Source organism: Mauremys mutica, chromosome 6, assembly GCF_020497125.1.
Source record: "Mauremys mutica isolate MM-2020 ecotype Southern chromosome 6, ASM2049712v1, whole genome shotgun sequence".
Classification (NCBI taxonomy): domain Eukaryota; kingdom Metazoa; phylum Chordata; order Testudines; family Geoemydidae; genus Mauremys; species Mauremys mutica.
This window is the reverse complement of record NC_059077.1, coordinates 9,033,031-9,054,429: the sequence shown is the minus strand read 5'-3', so window position 1 is coordinate 9,054,429 and position 21,399 is coordinate 9,033,031.

The following is a 21,399-nucleotide window of genomic DNA, read 5'->3' as shown; positions in this document are numbered from 1 at the left end:
TCTCAGACCCTGAATGTCTACACTGCAATTAAATGCCCCCTTAGTCCGAGCCCTGTGAGCCTGAGCAGACTGACATGGGCCAGCTGCAGGTGTTTCATTGCTGTGTAGAAAAACCCTTAGACACCCACCCGTCTCTGCAGCTGGGATAGGGGGCTTGAGCTGGAGAAAGGAGGCATGGCCCAGACTTCCCGGCACTTAAGCAATCCCCTGCTGTCTAAGGAACCCCTAAGGGCCATAGGCGGCCAAGTGCAGCCCAGAAGCTGCTCTAATTCATGCTGGTGGACTGACCCAGGGTACTGCTGGCTAGTATGAGGGCGATGCAAAGGTGGCTTAAGGCTGTTTTTACAGCCCGTCCTGAGTTGTGTGTTCCTTGGTTGCAGCCAAGAGTCTGGACCTAAAATGTGAGCTAGAAGCAGCCACAGCATCTTTATGTTTCTACATCAGTATTTCGTTTGAATATCTGTGGGATGCAGTGCTCCTCTCCAGAGCCCCCTTCAGGGTCATCTGTGGTACTGCAGCCACTCCCCACCTTATTCTGCAAGGATTGAGCGCTTCCTTGGGGCAGGACAGCCTGTACCATCAATTTGGTATCATTCTCTAAACAATCAAGTAACAAAATAGCAACTCAGGATTCAGCTGTCTGCTCCTTTAGACAAAGAGGAAAAACTCTTCAAAATGCAAGCACTTAGTTTGCAGTGCTTAGGGCAAGTCCCTGGCTTGGGTTAGCTCTGAGGCTCTCCTCCTCTGGTCCCAGTCACATCTAGCTCTACCCCTGAGCAAAAGCAGGCACGGCTTTTTAACTGGCCTGCTGGTTTGTGATTGGACAGTATTTCCTCCTGGCCCTTCTAAGTCTTTGGAGGACTGTCTTGTTGGTCTCCCAGTGTGAATGGATTTTCCTTGGGAGGGGAGAGTCAGGGGGCTGATACCTGTTCCAGCAGGTCCAGTCACAACATCTTGTCAATAAACACAACGAGGGCTAGAAACTTCCTTTAAAAAAATGAATGGTGATTAACATGAGATAACATGACTCCAGAGAGCTGAAGTTTAAGGAAAGCACCAAATATAGCAAGACTTGCCATAAAACCATGTGAGCTGGTGACACTGCACATTGTCCTCTTTCTCAAAGTGTTCTTGTGTGGGATGGGTGCAATATGGCTAGAACTGTCTGAAAATGAAGGGAAAGTTCATTAGTTTTTAAATGTTTTTCCTCCTTTTTCATTTTTTTTTTCACATTTCAAAATGTGAAAAATGTAACACCTCTGGGTTTGGCAGTACATTTTCAAAATGTGTCTTTCTATGTGTTAAAAGTTATATACTGCAAAAATTTCTTTTAAAGTGTCATAAAAATCTCTTCGCAAATTCTAGACTTGTGCTGGACTGAGGATGTGGTCACCACACAATAAATAAAAACAAACAAATAATAAAGACTGTCACTCTTTGAATTCATCTAATCTCAAAAGGATGCTGCCCTAGCCCAATCTCTGTTCCGCTGCAATTGTAGCTCTGACAATATATTTCAACAACATGTTGAAGGAATAGCATTGCTCTTTTGGCACATTTTTTTGGAATACATAGGACAACTGTTGCTTCGACAGTGTATTATTGCAATATTTTATCAAAACAATGGCTGCCAAGAACTTATGTCCCAAGATGGATGTTATATATTTATTTTAAATGAGAAAAATAGAGCATGGTTTATAGGAATCTATCTGTGATACTCATATGACCACCATTATTGTAGTATCTGAGTATCTCACAATCTTTAATGCGTTTATTCTTACAACATTCCTGTAGAGTAGACATCTCCATTTTACTGATGAGGAGCTCAGGCATAGAGAGACTGACACCCCAAAAAACCACAAAGGAAGTTTGTGGTAGAGCGGGAATCATAGAAGATGAGGGTTGGAAGAGACCTCAGGAGATCATCTAGTCCAACCCCCTGCTCAAAGCAGGACCAATCCCTAAATGGGCCCCTCAAGGATTAAACTCACAACCCTAGGTTTAGCAGGCCACTACTCACACCACTGAGCTATCCCTCCCCCATACTGGTAACCCATTCCAGTGCTTCACCACCCTCCTAGGGAAATTCAACCCAAGATTCTTAGACCACTGGACCATCTTTTGTGGGAGAAATAAAGAGGGAGTATAATACATGCTGGTTCTTCATAGCTACCTGAGAAGATTTATTTATTTATTTATTTAATGTGGCCTTAAAATATATTAAGTTTTTGAAAAAAAATAAGTAAATATTGGGAGAAATATGCTGCATTACCATTACCACTGCTCAGCCCGTCTCTGATCTCGTGCTTGTTTCAATTCTGCATTCTATTTTTCTGAATGTTTATTCAAGAAGAATTCCACAAGTCATTCTCCCCATCTGCTTCTCTCCTCAAAGTGGGTCCAATAATACCTGCCTCCTAGTGGTTTGGGGAAGCTTAACATGGAGTGTCATCATTGACTAAGAGGAGAAGAGTGAGGCCAACATGGAGCACTTTTGAAATTCCCACCCATAATTACTTAATATTTGTTAAGCACTTCCAGATCCTTGAACCAGAGATCTTCTATAACTACAGTATTTAAATGACTTTAAAAATATTTTTTTCCAGGGGACTTTTTGCCATAAGGGAAAGGGATTTTTTTACCTCTCTGATGGACGCCTAATGTTCAATTTCATGAAAATGACTGAAATTCTTTAAGTGACTGTAACATTGACTCACGGGCCTTTCTCTCTTTTTCAGTTTTCCTATTACAATTTTGGAAAGTGAAACGCATATTTTTGCTACTAAGCTGTAACATACTGATGATGTACATGCTACCTGGGATTGTTATTTGACATAAGCTTCTTTGACTAATCACAGCCAGGTAAAAATGAATCTATGGAGTTTTCATTGCATAAGTTTAACATCTTAAAAGCTAGTTAAAGTTTAGTAAGATATTTTTAGAGCTGTCTAAATGGAAAAGAAATATTCAGCCAGATCCTCAGCTGGTGTAAATTAGCATAGCTCATAGCAGCAGAGTACCTGACGCATTAAGTTGTATAATCGTGTAAGTAACTTTCATCAAGGTAAATCCCAAAGTGATATAGCCTTCCTGCAGATAAGCCCCACCCAGATCAATCTCCAGCTAGGTCTTTAGAATGATACAGCTGGATGTTCAATCTGTGTCCATCACTGGCAATTTTAGCATGCCGGCAAAGCTTTTGGTACCTATGTGATCACCAATGGTGTAGTAGCATTGCTTGGTAAACATGCTTTGTAATCCGTTAGTCTTCCAGCCTAATAATATGTCCATACCAAGAAAACCACCAAAACCGAACTAGTGCTGATGGAGTTGGTTGGTGGGTTCGTCCACAAATATCCTCATTGCTGATTTTCTCCTGCCACTTAACATGGAGCTGCTGATGAGGATGACAGAAATTGAAAATGTCAGTATGGTGCACGTCAGCCTTTCACTGCCACACAATACAGTTGGTATAACTGTAGTCTGGTAAATGATATACCATGATGGCAAAGTGTAACATGAAGCTACTTTTCAAGGTGCTATGAATGAGAGATTCAGAGCCTTTATTTTGAATGCCTACTTTTACTGGCTACTGGATCTCTTACATTGCACCTAGTTAAAACCTGGAGTTGCAATTCTATATTTTACTGCCACTCTTGACAGCCCCCAAATGTTTCTGAATGATCTTTTCCTCTCTTTTGCAAGCCACCTCCAAAAGCTATGGATAGATGCAAAAGCGCATCTAACTGAGACTAGTGAACCACCAGAATGTCACTCACACCCTTTAAAAACCATGATCCTGGCAACCCTTCTGAACAGCATGAGCTTTTCACGTCGCTCCCTGTGCATTAACAGCTCCGGTGGTTACTTTGACAGTTTCCAGAAGAGTTGTGAGAAAGGCTGTTCTCATGAGATTCTCAGCCTGATTTCTAGACCAGAGCAATTCAGATAAGACTGGGGAAACTTCAGGTATGCCTCCAAAGATTAGGTTGCTTTTCCAAATTGAGTCTGCAGAACAATTGTGGATGGCCCATTGCTAGTTACACTTGGAATGGGCCCAGAATTTCAAGGATGTCTCAATATTCAGAAAATAAAAAGTTGGAGACAATACATAAGGTGTTTTAATCTGCAGCCAAGTCCATGGTTAAAAGATGCAGTTAAAACTTGGTGAAACAACCTTGCTTTAGACCAAACAGCCGAAGCTGCCAAAGCAAACGAAAAGAGACAAAACAAAGGGCACATCAACATAATGTACATATTGTGAGAATTTTTGAAGGTCAGTGCATGATCTTTTTACTTCTTAGTGACATATAATGCCAATATTTGTCAGTCCTTGATGAAGACCAAAGCTCACTTGGAAAAAAAAATGCATTGCATGACATTTGTTCTCAGCTCTCTACCATTGAGCAGTCTTTGTTGCTGAAACGTTCTTTGAAAATAGTTTGTAACTACAAAGAAAATTAAGGACACATGGTTTGGAGAAATTGTGGGGTTCACATGGTGTTCACTTGCAGTTAGTGATGAGTGAAACACACACAACATGTACATGGTTTTTATTTTACATGAGCACCAAAATAAGTTCAAATGCTTATCCCAACTTTTTTAGTCTGCAAAATTGGCCTGGAGACTGACTTTAAAAGGGTGTGAATTTGACTGAATTAAATTTGATTTAGGACTCAAAGGGATATTCACAGAATTTCTTTTTCTCTGCTAATCTAACTCTAGTATCTGATAATTTTTCAGCTCTAGATCCTTGTCGATAACTGACCAGCTGCAGATCCCTGTGTAGACGTACTTATTTTGCTTTAAGAGTATCTTATTTCAGTTTAGCTTAGCCCCCCTTTCCCCTCTTTTAATTGGATTAAGCTACATTGAAACTACTCATTCACTATTAAACCAAAATAAGAATATCCGCACACAAACTTGCATCTCTTTGACTAATCAGTTTAGCAACATACTTTTAGTTAAACTGGGTGTATTCAAGGCTTAGGAATCCATCATTTATAGTAGATCGCTTCTCAAAGAGCCAGATTTTCCATTGCTTTGCTATGCATATAGTCACACATGCTTGTTCAACCAGGATACAAAAACGCAGCCATTCTGATCTGGTAGCATTTTAAACCTCCTTTTGCAGGTATAAGTTACTGTAGAAGGGATAAGTTAATGAAGAATCAGGTCCACTAACCTTAATAACTCTGCATATAAGGTAGCATAGTTGTTCTGAATGTATATTCTTCCTTTTTCATTTCTTGTTGACCTTGCCAGCTGAACTAATCAAGAAAAACAAAAAATCCCCCCTCCATCCAGTAGAGGTACAATATCAGCTGCTTGGAGATATTCAAGGAAAACTGGAAAGTTTCCAGAAGATTAAGCAGAAAGCTTATGATTTGAACCAGACTTTAAGATTTCTACCAACTCTGACAAAGAGATAAATCTTCAGCTCTTTTAGCTAAAATCAAAGCAAACAAACCGATAACTATTGTAAACAGAATTTATTATGGATTGAATAGAGCAGTAATGCTAAGGTGCAACTATGCAAAGCTGTCAGGTGAGTTGCCTTTTAGTTATGACACATTCAGCTTGGGAAACATTTACAGGCACCACTAAGACACTTGGGTTAAATGATAAGATAACTGCAAGAGCCAGTAATGTACATCAAGCCAAATCCTCTTTCCAGCATTCACAGCAAGCAGCTGAGCTGTGGGGATGTTCCACCACTGGTATTGCAGCTCCCATAATGCCCAAATCCACTTGCTTAGTTTGGATTATAATTAGTAGTGAAAAATGTAAAACATTTTATATGCCATTCCAGTCCCATCCCCTCTCCTCCAAAATTACTCACCTTGGGCATGTAGGCAAGTGGAAATATGCAGTGTGTTTTGTTCTCTGTCTGTCTGTGTCTTTTTTTAGATGTGTAAAATCTCACCATATGTTAACCAAACATCACCATCTGTTTTCCAAGATAATCCCTTCACTTTACCTAAATAAGAACCTCCTGATCTGAAATAACAAAGTAACGCTATTTATGGTGGTCCAAGGTAAATAGGCACCACTCCACCGATGCTGGTACCTTTACGGCACTTACCCTGGTGGTGAATTCAAATGCCAATGATTATGAAGAGGGAAAAGTGCTTTGTGGTTTTACATTTGTTTCTCATTTCGGAGTTTAGTTCATAACATAAAATCAGGCAACCAAACAGAAATTGAGAAATAAAAACACCGCTAACTTCCCTGGGAATTGCTGGGTGCTGAGCACCTTTAAAAATCAGACCATTTAGCCCTTGCTCCTGCAAGGAGGTGAGCACCTTCCACTACAATGGGAATTGACAGTGCTCAGCACCATGAAGGATCAAGCCCTTATTTAGGTGCCTGATATAGATTTAGGAGCCTAAATTAAGGCACTGAAGCTTGAAATTTTGGGCCATATGCATGTGTATAAGCAAGATTTTCAAACCTGGGTGCCACAAAACAGGTGCTTAATATGACTTTAGGCATCTATATAAAGGGACCCCAGTTTTCAGAGGTGATGAATACACACAACGCCCGTTGACTTCATTCCCAATGGCAAAGTCCTTCCTCACACCATCAGACCACTCTGTCTCTCTTTCTCTCTCTCTCTCTCTCTCTTTTTCTCTCTCTCGCTCTTTCCCTCGCCCCAGTACTTTAATTAATATTGCAGGTCTTAAAATACAGAATTTGCCATCAAGCGGTATGAATCAATAGTCGTAAAAGAATATGGCTAAGACAGTGTTTCCGGCAATGTAGGAACACATAACGAAAAATGAATTATTGCCACTTCTGATGCAGGGACATTTTTCATTACTATTTGATATTTAATAGTCAAGCCTAATATTATGTCCAGAAACAATTTTGGTGGGTGTGCACTAAAATGTCTATGTTAGTGAAAGTGGGAGGGTTAATATCGTTTATTATACCAACTTCTGTTAGTTGAAGGAACAAGCTTTCAAACTCCAGGGGTTGGCAACCTACGGCACGTGTGCCAAAGGTGGCACGTGAGCCGATTTTTGACGGCACGTGGGGCGGGCTGAGCTGGTCAGCCCGCCCCAGCTCTGAGGTTCCCACTGCTGGCTCCTTGCCAGTCGGAGTCCCGCCGCCGGTCCCACTCAGCGCCCGCTGCCGGCCTGGGGGAAGGAACCCCAGGCTGCCAGAGGGCTGAGACCCCAGCTGGCAGGAGCCCGCAGCTGAAACCCCAGAGGGGAGCTGGCAGAGATGCTCAGCGCATCCCTGAAACCCCAGCGCTGGACGGGCTGACCCACTCAGCCCGCTGCCGCTCTAAGGTTCCAGCTGCTGGCCCCTTACCAGCTGGGGTCCCCGCTGCAGCCCCACTCACATTGCTTCCAGTACAGGCCCCCTGCCAGACAGGGTCCAGCTTCCGGCCCTGCTCAGCTCCACTCATCTCAGCTGCCGATCTGGGGTTCTAGCTGCTGACCTCCTGCCAGCCGGTTATCAATTTATAACTCAGAAGCCTGGTGTGCAGCTTAAAGTATCTAAATACGTGCCACCAGGGCCGGCGCAAGGAAGTTTTGCGCCCTAGGTGAAACTTTCACCTTGCTCCCCCCCAACAGCCCTGCAGCAGCTCCCCCCCCCACCCTGAGACACCCTCCCCCCCGTGGGAGCTCCCCCCCCCCCGGGGAGCCCTGCGGTACCTCCTCACCCCAGGTCACCTCTACTCCACGTCCTCCCCGAGCATGCTGCCCCCGCTCTAATTCTCCTCCCCTCCCAGGATTGCGGCGCCAAACAGCTGATTGGTGCCGCAAGCCTGGGAGGCGGGAGAAGTGGAGCAGCGACCACGCGCTGGAACTGCTGGGCTGCCAGCGGCGCACTGACCCAGGGGAACCTCTGGGCTGCCGGCGGCGGCTCAGACTCCCTCTCCCTCCCAGCGCAGTGACTGCTGAAATGCTTTAAAAAAAATTGGGGGGGGCGCCGCTTTTTGGTGCCCCCAAATCTTGGTGCCCTAGGCAACCGCCGAGTTGACCTAAATGATAGTACCAGCCCTGCGTGCCACCAGACATTGGAAAACTCAGCATGGGCAAGGATCACACTAAACTAATAAGATCTGCATTTTAATTTAATTTTAAATAAAGCTTCTGAAACATTTTGAAAACCTTGTTTACATATAACAGTAGTTTTGTTATATATTATAGACTTATAGAGAGACCTTCTAAAAAACGTTAATGTATTACCGGCACGCGAAGCCTTAAATTAGAGTGTATACATGAAGACTCGGCACACCACTGCTGAAAGGTTGCCGATCCCTGAGCTACACAGAGCTCTTCCTCAGATCTGGAGAAGATAACCAGAACGAGTCAGCTAAATACAATATTTTTAGGCATAAGGGGTTCACGCATGTTGTACCAGACCACTTAAAATGAAGGGGACAATTAACACCTCTGCGCTCCAGGGGCAAAGGAAGGTTAATAGGCAACAGGGTGTGTTCCAAATTGTTGTGAAGAGCCATAAAACTGTTTTTAGTTTCCAGCAGAGTTATGAATTTAAGTTCCCAGGCTCGTCTTTTGAAGATGTTGTGCAGGTTTCCTTTGAGGACTGAGAGGTTAGATATGGAGTGATCACTTTGTAAAAAGTGTTCACCCACTGGTTAATAGGGTGTTTTTGTCTTTTATGATGTTTCTATGTGAGTTCATTCGTAAGCATCATTATTCTCTGCTTTCACCCATATAGTTGGTGTTGTGGTATTTGATGCACTGGATGAGGACACAATATGTTGTGATAGGCATGTGTAGAACCCATGGATCTAGAAAGGTGTGTTGAGGGGGTTGTAACAGTGGAGATACATCTGAAGGTTTTGTATCTGTTGTTCTGGCAGGATCTAGTGCTGCTTGGAGTTGGTATCTCCTGGCTGTGGGGAGCTTGCGTCTTGTGATGACCTTGGTGATGTTGAAGAGGCCAGAAGAGGGGCCTTGGAAAAGATTGCTTTCAGGATGTGGTCCCTGTCAAGTATGGATTGTAATTGTATGATAGACAAAGTGACATTCGTGGTGGTGATAATGACGGTGGTGGTGGTCATTAGTTCCCCATGAGATATTATCATTTACATCTTTTGAGAGGCCACGAGATTCCAGGTGTTTTATTATTTCCATTAAAAATCACTCACAAGTGTGCTAACGTGCAAATGACTGGTACCACTTGCAGCTGCTATTGGTTGCCCCCTGCTTTATCTATCCGTCGTCACAATTTTGCTTTCAACCTTTGAAACCAAGCAGAGTTGTTCATCACCTTTCGGACGCCACCCTTGTGTAATCACACTGATAGAAGGCTATGCAATCAAAGTGACAGTTTGATGGTGATTTGCATCATCCCTGACTCATTACTGTGTGCAGCATTTGGCATGCCAATCAATGGAAAATGATGTGCAGTCCCTTGAAAAAATGACAGTAATCCATTTTCCACCCATTGGCAAGAGATCTCCTTGACAGACTAACAAGTTAGGTCCAAAGCCAACTATTATTTGGCAGGTGTCTTGCTGTGCTGCCATTTTGCAAACCCAAGAGGCATTTATCAAAGTGGTAATATTTTGTTTTCTGTCATGATGAGCATACTTTTCCATGTCTATATTTGCCTTCATCTAAATAATGTAAGCGGAGGGGTAAGCTTAGGGTGACCAGATGTGCCAATTTAGAATCATAGGGTTGGAAGGGACCTCAGGAGATCATCTAGTCCAGCTCTTGGCTCAGAGCAGGACTAATCCCCAGACAAAGTTCTACCATTGTTCCCTAACTGGGCCCCTTAAGGATTGAACTCATAACCCTAGGTTTAAGGGACCAATGCTCAAACTACTGAGCTATCCCACCCTGAGGGCCAAGCCTCATTTTTTGGTCTTTTTCTTATAGAGGCTCCTATTACCCCCCCACCCCCATCTCGATTTTTCACATGTGCTGTCTGCCTAGTGTTACTTGTCCACATATTTGATTGTGTCATATTGTCAAAAATGCACTAAAAACCACTTCCAATTAATAACATCTTCAGTGTCGTCAGTGACCACTTTACAATATCCTCATGAAGTTTCCAGCATAATTTTGTTCATCCTTCAGTAAAAAGCCTTTGTACAAGTTCATGGTGCTTGTTTGGGAAATCATTGTATGTCTGCAATATATCTTCATTCAAAGCCTGCTCATCTAATTTAGCAATCTATCCCTATTCAGTGATGTTTATGCTTAAACGCTTTCCTGAACTGCGTCTGCAGAGTTTGATTTTCAAGCACAACCAGGATTGCCTAACTTTGACCCAACTAAAGTCAATGGTAAGACTCCCATTGAATTTGCTGATTAGGCCAGTGCTGTGTGCTTTTGAAAGTGCCACCCATAGTGCCTGATTCAACTCCCAGTGGAATCAATGATACTCTTAGCATGGACTTCAACATGTGTTGCATGGAGCCCACCTTACAGCAAAAATGTTGCAACTTTTTGTTATCAACTGTAAATGTAACTCTGCTGGGTTCAGCTCTGAACATAGGTTTCATGCTAAATATTCTGAAGAACTTTGTTGAAAATGGTAATCAATAGTTTTGCTCTCCCTAGAAGGGAAAGCTAGCTCAGTGGTTTGGCCTACTAAACCCAGGGTTGTGAGTTCAATCCTTGAGGGGACCATTTAGGGATCTGGAGCAAAAATCTGTCTGGGGATTGGTCCTGCTTTGAGCAGGGGGTTGGACTAGATGACCTCCTGAGGTCCTTTCCAATGCTGATATTCTAAGGAATGAAACCGAGCTTCCCGAATTCATTGCAAAACTTTGTTCTAGAGGTCATGGTATATATCACACAATACCCCTTCTAGATCCCTGATTGATTTAGCCTAATGCATGTGATCACAAGCATCAACCATGCCACTTTGGGCTTGTATTCTTGTTGAGAAAGAATCCCTTGAGATGACTTCTAAAATCTTAGTTTCCAGTAGCACAAACATATTAAAAAATTGTTTAAGCTGTCACACACAGAACCCTTTGTTTTGAAATCTCTTTAAGAAAAGAATTAATGAAAGACACAATATAAATTGTAAGTATAAAGTTATTATAACATGAGCTTGATTGTTAAGACTGGAAGACTGTTCCCCCATTTATAATCTCTTATTTTAATTTGATCACAAGTTTCTGAGGTTTTCTGAGATGCAATTTTCTAGGACTGGACTCTTTTTTAAAGTAAATACTTTCGGCCAATTTTGCAGAATAAGCGGGTGAGAGGGAAAACATACTTTCCCCAATTGTAGAACTTTATTGCCACATTATTTTCCCACACAAATAGCACAAAATAGTCTGAATTTTGCATTTGAAACTTGGCATAAAACTAAATTATCCTTGTGGAAAAGAACAGCGGCAACTAAATTTGAAACAGAAAAAACTGGTGTAACATAATAAGGAACATTTGAAAATTAAGTATTAGAACAGTGTGAAATGAGCCTAAATAGCAGATAATTTTCACTAAATCTGAGATGAATATTATTTGTGTTACCATAGCGCATACAGGCCTCAACCAATTTGAGAGCCTGTTTTGCTAGGTGCTATACTTACGCATGGCAAGAGAAAGTTGGCACCTCAAAGATCTTACGGTCTAAACCTACAAGACAGAGACTGGGAAGAAGAACATAATTATTATCCCCATTTTATCAATGGGAAATGCAGGCCTAGAGTATATGTGATTTACCCATGGTCACACAGGAAATCTATGGCTGAGTCATGAACTGAGCCTCTATATACTGAGTCCCAAGGCAGCATCTCAACCACAGAACCACCCTTCATCGTGGGAGGTTTGGAACTCCATCCTTCATATACAGCCCCAGCACGAAATTTGATTTTTTTAAAGGTTCTTTCTATTCCATCCTATTCAGGGTTTTGTTTTGAACTCATCCCTGTGGCATCTCAGTATTGACTCACGTCTGGGCTTAGATACGAAATGTATCACACCATCCTTGATCCAACCTGAATGTTTTTTGTAATGTCCAGTACTAAATGATTGTTATTTAGGACAAAAATGAGGGGCAGTGTTTATTGGACACATGATATTAATTAAAGCGGTGTGTCTCCCCAGAATAAGGTGAGTAGACAGCAAATGTGAAAAATCAGGACGGGAGTGGGGGGTAATAGGAACCTATATAAGAAAAAGACCCACAAATCGGGACTGTCCCTATAAAATCAGGACATCTGGTCACCCTATCCCATAATGTCACACAGCTCTGAATTTCATGCAGCTGTAAAGAAGACATAACACTAATTTAGTGTTGTGCTGTCCCTTCTATCATTTGGTCATTACAAAAAACTTCTATGTGCCTTTGGGAAATGGGAGGAAAACTATACTAAAATTCTTTGCATTGTCCAATATGTATTCAGAGATTTATCATCTACCTTCATATTTTTGGATACATTTGCCAGTGACTTTTTCTTTGTCAAGGTCTGAATAGCAAAGGCACAGACAGCAATGGAATGTTCAAGGGCAGAATCTACACAATTCTATCCTGTTTATTAGAAAGCTGGGAGTTGTATTATAAATGGTTTCATACATTTAGTCTGAACATTTTTTTTATTGTCATGTGTGAGCTCCCATTGTTTTCCCAATACAAAAGGGCATCGATGAGCTTGAATCCTCTTAATCCTACACTTTAGAATTCTACCATTCTCGCATTTATGTCTGGTTTCATATAAAGGATAATAAATGGTGACAAATGAATTACAAGGTTGTAAATCAATTGAGTGCTTCAGCTGATATCCATCTCAGGGTCATTGCTGAGCTGCTGTGTTAACAGAATGTGGCTGGAAATGTGGAATGTTGTGCCTACAGAGAATTCAAATTTTGCACCATCAGCCTTGCTGAATTTTCATAGGATATCTGACAACTGCAGATTTATTGGCTATTAATGTTTGGGAATGATAATCTTACAGGTGAAACTGATTGTATGGTGATGGCGTGAACGTTCATCTACATTCCCAGTGCTTTAAAACTATACCTGTCCTTAGGGAAGGGTTTTTCCCAGGATAATTCAGTGGAATTCACCTCCCAGGAAAGATGGAATTTTAAAGTGCCAATAATGTAAATCGAACCCAAACTTTACCACTGATTTTAAAAAGCTATATATTTAGGCATCTATACCTCTTTTTGAATCCTCACATCCTGTTCTGAATTTAAATATGCCAATGGTTAACCAACTCAGAGCAACAAGAAGGGAAGCATATCCTATCCAATAGAAACTTAAGGGTAAAAGTTATTCAGGTGTCTCAACTATGTTTAAAACCATCATGTAATGGTTTGCATATGCATTCCCAGACCTTAACACGTCTGTTTTCCTTTTAACTCTGAATTATCTGGATTTATAACAAGAGCCATACTCCTAGACCACTTTGTCACAGCAGCTCACCATGCCTCAGTTTCCCCATCTGTACAAGTGGTAGCACCACGCTTGCCTGGTGGTGTTGTGCAAAGCAATTTGTTTCTTCAAAGTGCTTTGTGTTGTGTATTTGGTTGTCATGGGTTTTGTTACTATGGCAACTGAGTTAGACTATTAAGGGATAGCTCAGCCGGTTTCAACCGGCTGAGTGAGCTCTCTGTTTCTGTAAATAAAATGGAGGCTTTGGTTAGCTGTCTGCTCTCTGGCCTCAAGTGATTGCTTCCTACACCGGCTGCCCCTAGGACATAACACTGGCGACGAGGGTGGGATCCTGGTGCTGCTCCAGTAACAGAAGGAAGTAGAAGTCAAGGTAAAGACCAAACAAAGAAAAAAAGCTGCTTGTTTGCACTGACTGTGAAAGTGAAACTAAAAATCATGGCTACTCTGACCAGGCCCCTGGAGCCTTTTGATGAGAATACAGAGCAGTGGCATGTGTATACTGAGCGTTTTGAGCTTTTTGGTATTGCAAATGACATTACAGAAGCGAAGAAGGTGCCAATATTCTTAACTGTTGTAGGGGCTAAAACCTACTCTCTGCTACGCAGCTTACTACACCCTGTTAAGCCTGAGACTAAATCTTACAGTGACATTGTGGAAATCCTGGGGTCTCATTTCTCCCCAAAACACTGGTAATTGCTGAAAGATATAGGTTCCACAAAAGAGACCAAAAGGAAGATGAAACAGTTGTACAATGTGTAGCCATTTTAAAAAAGCTAGCAGAACACTGTGAATTTAAAGAGATGTTAAATGATGCCCTGCGTGACAGCTTAGTGTGTGGCCTCTGCAGTGAAGCTATACGGAAGCGCCTACTGACAGATGGTCGGCTTACATTACAGAAGGCTGTTGATATTGCTGTCTCCATGGAACGGGCTACAAGGGAGGCACAATACATCGGTGCATACCCTAGGGTGCAAAAAGTGTCACAAGAACTGACCCACAAAACGGTGCAGAGTCAAGAATGTTACCGCTGTGGTAAGCTGGGTCACCAGGCATCAGAATGCTGGTGTAAGGACCTGGTGTGTCGACACAGTGGCAAAAAGGGACACATTGAGTATGCCTGTAAACAAAAGAAAAAGAGGCCTGTGGTCTGGCCGACAAAAAGAGGAACCTTGCATACCCTAGAGCAGACCCAGGATGATCAAGGTGACACCTCCTCACAAGAGGAAGTGCCACTGCATGTTTTGTCTTTGGCAGCGGGCTCACATGAATACTGGGTAACCCCCTTATTGGAGGGCAAACCTATACGCATGGAACTAGACACCGGTGCAGCTGTCTCGCTGGTTCCTGAGACTGTGTATAAGGAAAAGCTACAGCATCTTCCGCTTAAGGCAACAAAAACTGTTCTGAAGACGTATACAGGTGAAGCTGTGCCCATGTTGGGCACTATTGATGTTAAGGTGGAGCTCAATGGACAGGCGGCTAAATTGCCACTGTTTGTGGTGAGAGGTGACTACCCAGCCTTAATGGGTAGGTCTTGGCTTGGGAAGATTCAGCTGAACTGGGCAGAAGTGCACCGGATGACTAAAGAAGAAACCAGTCTAACCCCTATACTAAGGAAACATGCTGCTGTTTTTGGAGATGATTTGGGAAGTATGAAGGGAATCACTGTGACATTGAACATTAAACCTGGCAGTCCACCAAAATATCTGAAAGTCCGAACTGTGCCATATGCCATCAGGCCAAAAGTTGAAGCAGACCTGGAGCGCCTGGTCACCAATGGAGTCCTAATACCAGTTACCCATAGCTCATGGGCCACTCCGATCGTTCCAATAGTGAAGAAAGATGGCTCTCTCCAGATTTGCGGTGATTTTAAAGTCACTGTCAACCCAGTGTTGTGTGCAGAGCAATACCCGCTTCCCCGCATCGATGACCTCTTCGCAGGCCTGGCTGGGGGACAAAAGTTCAGTAAGATTGATCTGAGTCAAGCATATTTACAGATGCACGTCGATGGAAAGTCCCAAGAGCTGTTGACTATTGTGACTCATAAGGGGCTTTATCGATACTGTCGCCTACCCTTTGGAATCACATCGGCTCCCGCCCTGTTCCAGAGGGCTATGGACCAGATCTTGTGTGGCTTGTCAGGAGTTCAGTGCTATCTGGATGATATCCTGGTCACTGGAAGAAATGAAGAGGATCACTTAAAGAATTTAGAGGCTACCCTACAAAGACTGGAAGAGTATGGCCTACGAGTTCGCAAAGACAAGTGTGAATTCTTCAAGCCCTCTGTTGAATATTTGGGACACATCATCGATTCTGCAGGTCTTCATAAGGCCCCTGCAAAAGTTAAAGCTATTGTGGAGGCTCCCCCACCTCGAAATGTAAGCCAGCTGCGCTCATTTCTAGGACTACTGAACTATTATGGAAAGTTCATCTCACAGTTAGCCACACTGCTAAAACCACTTCATGAGCTCCTTGGGCAGAACAAGGCCTGGAAGTGGACTGAAGCCTGTGATGTTGCATTTAACAAAGCTAAGGATGCATTGTTAAATTCTGAAGTTCTAACGCACTTTGATCCATCCTTACCCCGGCAATTGGCCTGCGATGCTTCCCCTTATGGAGTGGGAGCGGTCGTGTCACACATTATGCCTTCGGGAGAAGAAAGACCTATTGCTTTTGCTTCACGCACTCTAAGCAAAGCAGAAACGAACTACGCCCAAATCGAACATGAGGCATTAGGAATTGTTTTTGGAATTAGGAAGTTTCATCAGTACCTGTTTGGGCGAAAGTTTACTCTTCTTACAGACCATCCACCTCTGACATCAATTTTTGAACCCTACACAGGCATTCCCCCATTAGCTGCTAGTCGTATGCAACGTTGGGCATTGATACTTTCTGCACACACATATGAAATCAAATATCGGAAATCCACTCTGCACGGCAATGCAGATGGCCTCTCAAGGTTGCCTTTACCGGTCAAACATCAAGATAGTGCCCAAAAGGAAATCTTCTACTTTGAACAAGTAGAGAATACACCCCTCACTGCTACTCAGATAAAGAAGGCAACCCGCGTTGACCCAGTATTATCCCAAGTTATGGACCTGGTGATGCATGGAAAATCTCGACAAACCTCTCCGGTCTCACCCGACCTTGTTCCCTACATGTCCAGGCGGACGGAGTTATCGGTCCAATCTGGTTGTTTGTTGTGGGGGAGGCGTGTCATTATTCCACCACCCCTGAGATCACAGATGTTAGAACAGCTACATTCCGGTCACTGTGGAATAGTGCGCATGAAGGAAATTGCACGAAGCTATTTTTGGTGGCCTAGATTGGACAGTGCTATTGAAGAGAAGGCAAAAGCTTGTATGTCATGTCAGAGTGTAAGAAATGCACCCCAGTGGGCACCCCTACACCCATGGGACTGGCCTGAAAACCCGTGGCAAGTATTCACGTTGACTTTGCTGGCCCCCTTGAAGGAAGCATGTTCTTGGTGGCAGTAGATGTCCATTCTAAATGGCCAGAAGTCTCTATAATGCAGTCCACTACTGCAGAGAGTACTATCCAAAAACTACGAGGACTCTTTAGTCGTTTTGGTCTGCCAGAACAACTTGTGAGCGACAACGGACCGCAGTTCGTCTCTCAGGAGTTTCAAAATTTTATGAAGGCAAATGGGATACACCACATCACGTCAGCACCATATCATCCGTCCACCAACGGATTAGCTGAAAGATTTGTGCAGACAATGAAAAACGCTTTGAAATCAGCAAAGGGAAAACACTCCATTCAAAAGCGTCTGGATACCTTCTTACTTTCCTATAGAAACGCACCTCATGCTACGACCCAGGCTTCCCCAGCCTTTCTAATGATGGGACGCCAGCTGCGCACTTGCTTTGATCTGCTGAAACCTTCTGAACCCAGACAAACTGTGCAACATCAGCAGCAATATCAAGTAATCAGACGGGCACCCAGAGCAAAAGACCGAACCTTTAGCCCAGGGCAGCCAGTTTTGGCTCGGAATTATACTTCCAGAGCTAAATGGGTCCCGGCCACAGTCATCACTCAAACAGGACCTTTTTCCTATACAGTCCAGACTGCAGAGAATCTTACCTGGCGGCGACATGTAGATCAGATGTTGCCAGGTCATGCCAGTCTTCAGGACCCATCTGCAGTTGAGGGGTCTGACTTCACCCCTCCTGGTGAGACACCGAATCATGAGTCACCTGTTCCTGACTGTTCTCCTCCATTACTGCCGGCAGCTGAGATACCCCTTTGCCCAGCACGAGCTGATACCACCTCCTCACCTATTCGTGCTGCGGACCCTGAGCCCCTAGTACTTTCGGGTGCAACAACACCAGAAGTTCGCCGTAATCCACCTAGAGACAGAAGGCCTCCTCATCGGCTGGATCTTTAGTTAGGGCGAACCCACGGTTATGGGGCAAAATAATCCCCAGGGTTTAGCCGGGAATGGAGGCAGTCTACCCTCCTTCTCTAGTTTAGTGTTTGTTTTATTTAGGGGATGTTCTTATTAGGGGGGGAGGAATATGTTGTGTATTTGGTTGTCATGGGTTTTGTTACTATGGCAACTGAGTTAGACTATTAAGGGATAGCTCAGCCGGTTTCAACCGGCTGAGTGAGCTCTCTGTTTCTGTAAATAAAATGGAGTTTTTGGTTAGCTGTCTGCTCTCTGGCCTCAAGTGATTGCTTCCTACACCGGCTGCCCCTAGGACATAACACTTTGAACTTATCACATGAACATGGCTGTAAAAGTGCAAAATATTATTAACATGAAAAGACTTTTAATTTACCCTCAAATGAGATGATCTCTCTAACTCGCATTCAATTACATCCTGATGGATAGAGCTCCTTTTCTCATCCCTATCTCTGGCTCCTCATTGCTCTGTATCAAAATCGACTCTCATTCTTTACTGTGAAGCTTTAAAAATAAGCTGGGGAGTCATAAAAACTCTCTCTTCGCAGATTCAATAGGCAGCCTAATAGAAAACAATTATCTGGAACAATAAAAAAGATCCAATAGCACTGGGACATTAATATTTGTATCAAAAGAATGAACTTCATAATTGTAAAGTCCTGTGCAAGTGAACAGACCAGAGTGTTTGCTGCCTCCATTTTGCATTCGCATTATGCTGTCAGCCAAAGATCTGAAAGTGTCTTTCGACACAAACTCCCTTTCAAGTCCAGACAGCAACAAAGAAGAGGAATGGCTTACTAACTACCCTCTGTGGTTTCAATGTACCTCACTTTCCATCACACATTCTTAACAAAACAAAAGAAAACCTTCTGATAAAAATATCTCCCCATTTCATAATGTAAAATACAAGCAATTTTATCAGCATTAACACTGATTGGCTTCCATTAGCCTCTTGCCTTCTAATAAAATTTATGATACCTTTCAGTAGCACAATTTTATAGAAAGTGAAGTGATTACACCCTGCTTAGATATCTCTGCAGCATCTATTCCAACAATAATGCAGTAATTTTATGCATGAAATAGCACAATTGGCATAAATAGTTATAATACTGAGTGCTGTCTAAGGAACCTGGCTGCTGGAAAATTAGAAAGAGCTTCACACTTTTGAAACAGGTAATTAGGATTTCTCTCCATGCTCATAGGAGGCAGACTGGAGTTTCATTTGATATGTCATTAAAATATATGTGTTAAAAATAAATGTTGGATTTAAAGCTGCATACGTTATGAAAATTAAAGGCACAGTGCTGCTACACAGGGTACAGCACAATGGGCCTTTAAAGTTCTAATTTTGGCTCTGCTAAAAGTTTTAGCACTTTCTGACAGATAAAGGCTTCCAAAGAGTCTGATTCAGCAACAACTGTAGATGGCTGTTGCAGCAGGATGGAGCTTTTTGGTGGAGAATTATGCCCCCAAAACTAGTTATTTATTTTAATTTGTAACTGCTCAGGAAAGTGCAGGACTAAAGGCATAGGTACCTCTTTCCTGACCTGTAATGCTACAAAACAATTATTGCTCCATCCTAATCAGCAGCATCCAATTGGCCTTCCATTCCTGTGTTCTCTCACACAGCTCTACCAATGCACCACACTTCCAGCCTAGTAAAATCCAGTTTTGGCCACCCCTTCAAGGAAAGGGTTTCTGGTTTTTATGTATTGTGTGGTGACTTGCATGGATAAGGATTGTAATGACAAAACTAAACTCATTTTCACCTCCTACCTAGGTCAGAGGTGAACTCTAGTTTCCTAAAAGGAAAGGCTAGCTAGCATATTAATCCTCCGTTCCACCACATTTCATATTCCATCCAAGTTATTTCTTTAAGGATTTAAGACATGACGAACAGAGCCATAAAACCCACACTTCTTCAGCTGTCTTCATAATACATGGGCATTGCGTGAATTTTATACTCTTTATGTGCTCCCTAAACTGAAATCAGTCCTTTTATGCAGGGTGCTTTATGGGCAGGCTTTAGCAAGGCACTCAATAAGAAGTGAACTGGAGACAGGAGGAATACCTGTTTGGTTTTGTGATGGCACAAATCACGTAGCTAGAATTCAGTAACAACAAGGTGGTTTTTTTAAAGACTATTCTATGAGCTGCACCTTGGGCACATTTTCCAACGATGTGGGGGGAAAAGGAGACGAAAAGCCAAATCAAACTGGTATTCTAGCTGCACTTTGTATCTATCACTCTCATGTTCTTCTTCTGACAATTGTGACATATGACTCCAGTAGAGGGAACTGTGTAGCCTATTCCAGAGTGTAATCATTTGTTGAGATACACTGCTGATCAATTTTTTTTTATCATAACATGTTCATGATGAAACATGGGTTTTTGTCAAAATCAAATTTTTTCAAAGGGAAATGTCAATTTCAACCTTTCCCCCCCCAGTTTTTCAACTGATGCATTTGAAAAAGAAACATTTAATTTTGAATCAACATTTTGGAATTGAATTTCTTGTGTGGAATTTTCATTCCATAATACAATTGGATATTTTGACTTTTCATCCTGTTTTGGATGAAAACAAATGGCAAAACATTGGCATTTCCCATGGGATGAAAAATCTCTTTTCCAAACAGCTGTACTTAGATAATGTGGGTGTCAAAGTTCAGGGCAAGGTACCTGTATTCCCTCTCTATGGTCCACCAATGGCATCCACTCTGGGGCTTCCAGTTCCCCAGCTGTCACCTTTCTTGAGTGGAAACATGCATCGCTCTTCTTCCTGGCCGGGGTATTTTCAGGTTGCAAATTTCCCTGGCTATACTGTGAATTCCCCAGCAGGTCAGACTTCCATGGTTATCGGTACTGGCTATCGTTGTGCCAGCAAATATCTGACAAGACGCTGTGACAGTTAGGTAGTACATAAAAGCCATGCCAAATACCACACTGCTACTCCACCATGACCTCCCCCCACGGTACATATGGATAGTTCTAAACCATATTGTGGAAGTAGAGAAAGAACTGACAGGGATTTGAAGGGGATTTCATATTCAAACAGTCTCCTTATGTGAGCAAGAGTCAGGCTAGCTGTAACCCTAATAACACAAGATTTGATGAAGTGAGGAGTGTGTGAGGCGAGTGGGAAAGAACTGTGTAAGCAGTTGTTGTGACCTTGTGTTAGATAAGTCTGGCTACATCTACCGATGACATGTCTTCTCCCCAGCTTGTTGACATTTCTAAATGTATATCATTCTTCTTCTTGCCAAACTCCTCATGTTACCACTTACAGAAACTCTCCAGCATTTTCCCCCCATGATGCCCGATATACATATCTGCTGGAGTCTCATGAAGCAGAACAAGCTTAGTCACTCAAAGAGTCACTTGAATTCCAAGGCTCTTGTGCTGGAAAAGGTTAAAAACAATATTTAAGATGGTTAAAATAAATCACCTGGCAGCATCTGCTCCATGATACGATATCCACACCTGACATGGAAGATGTGCATACTTACTCCATATATGGAAATTGAGGGACTCGCCTAAATGCAACTGTACAAAAAGAAGACGACTCTATAAGCAGTCAAATTGTGACAATTAAGCTACCACCCACCTCTTTCTAAGGAAGCACATTT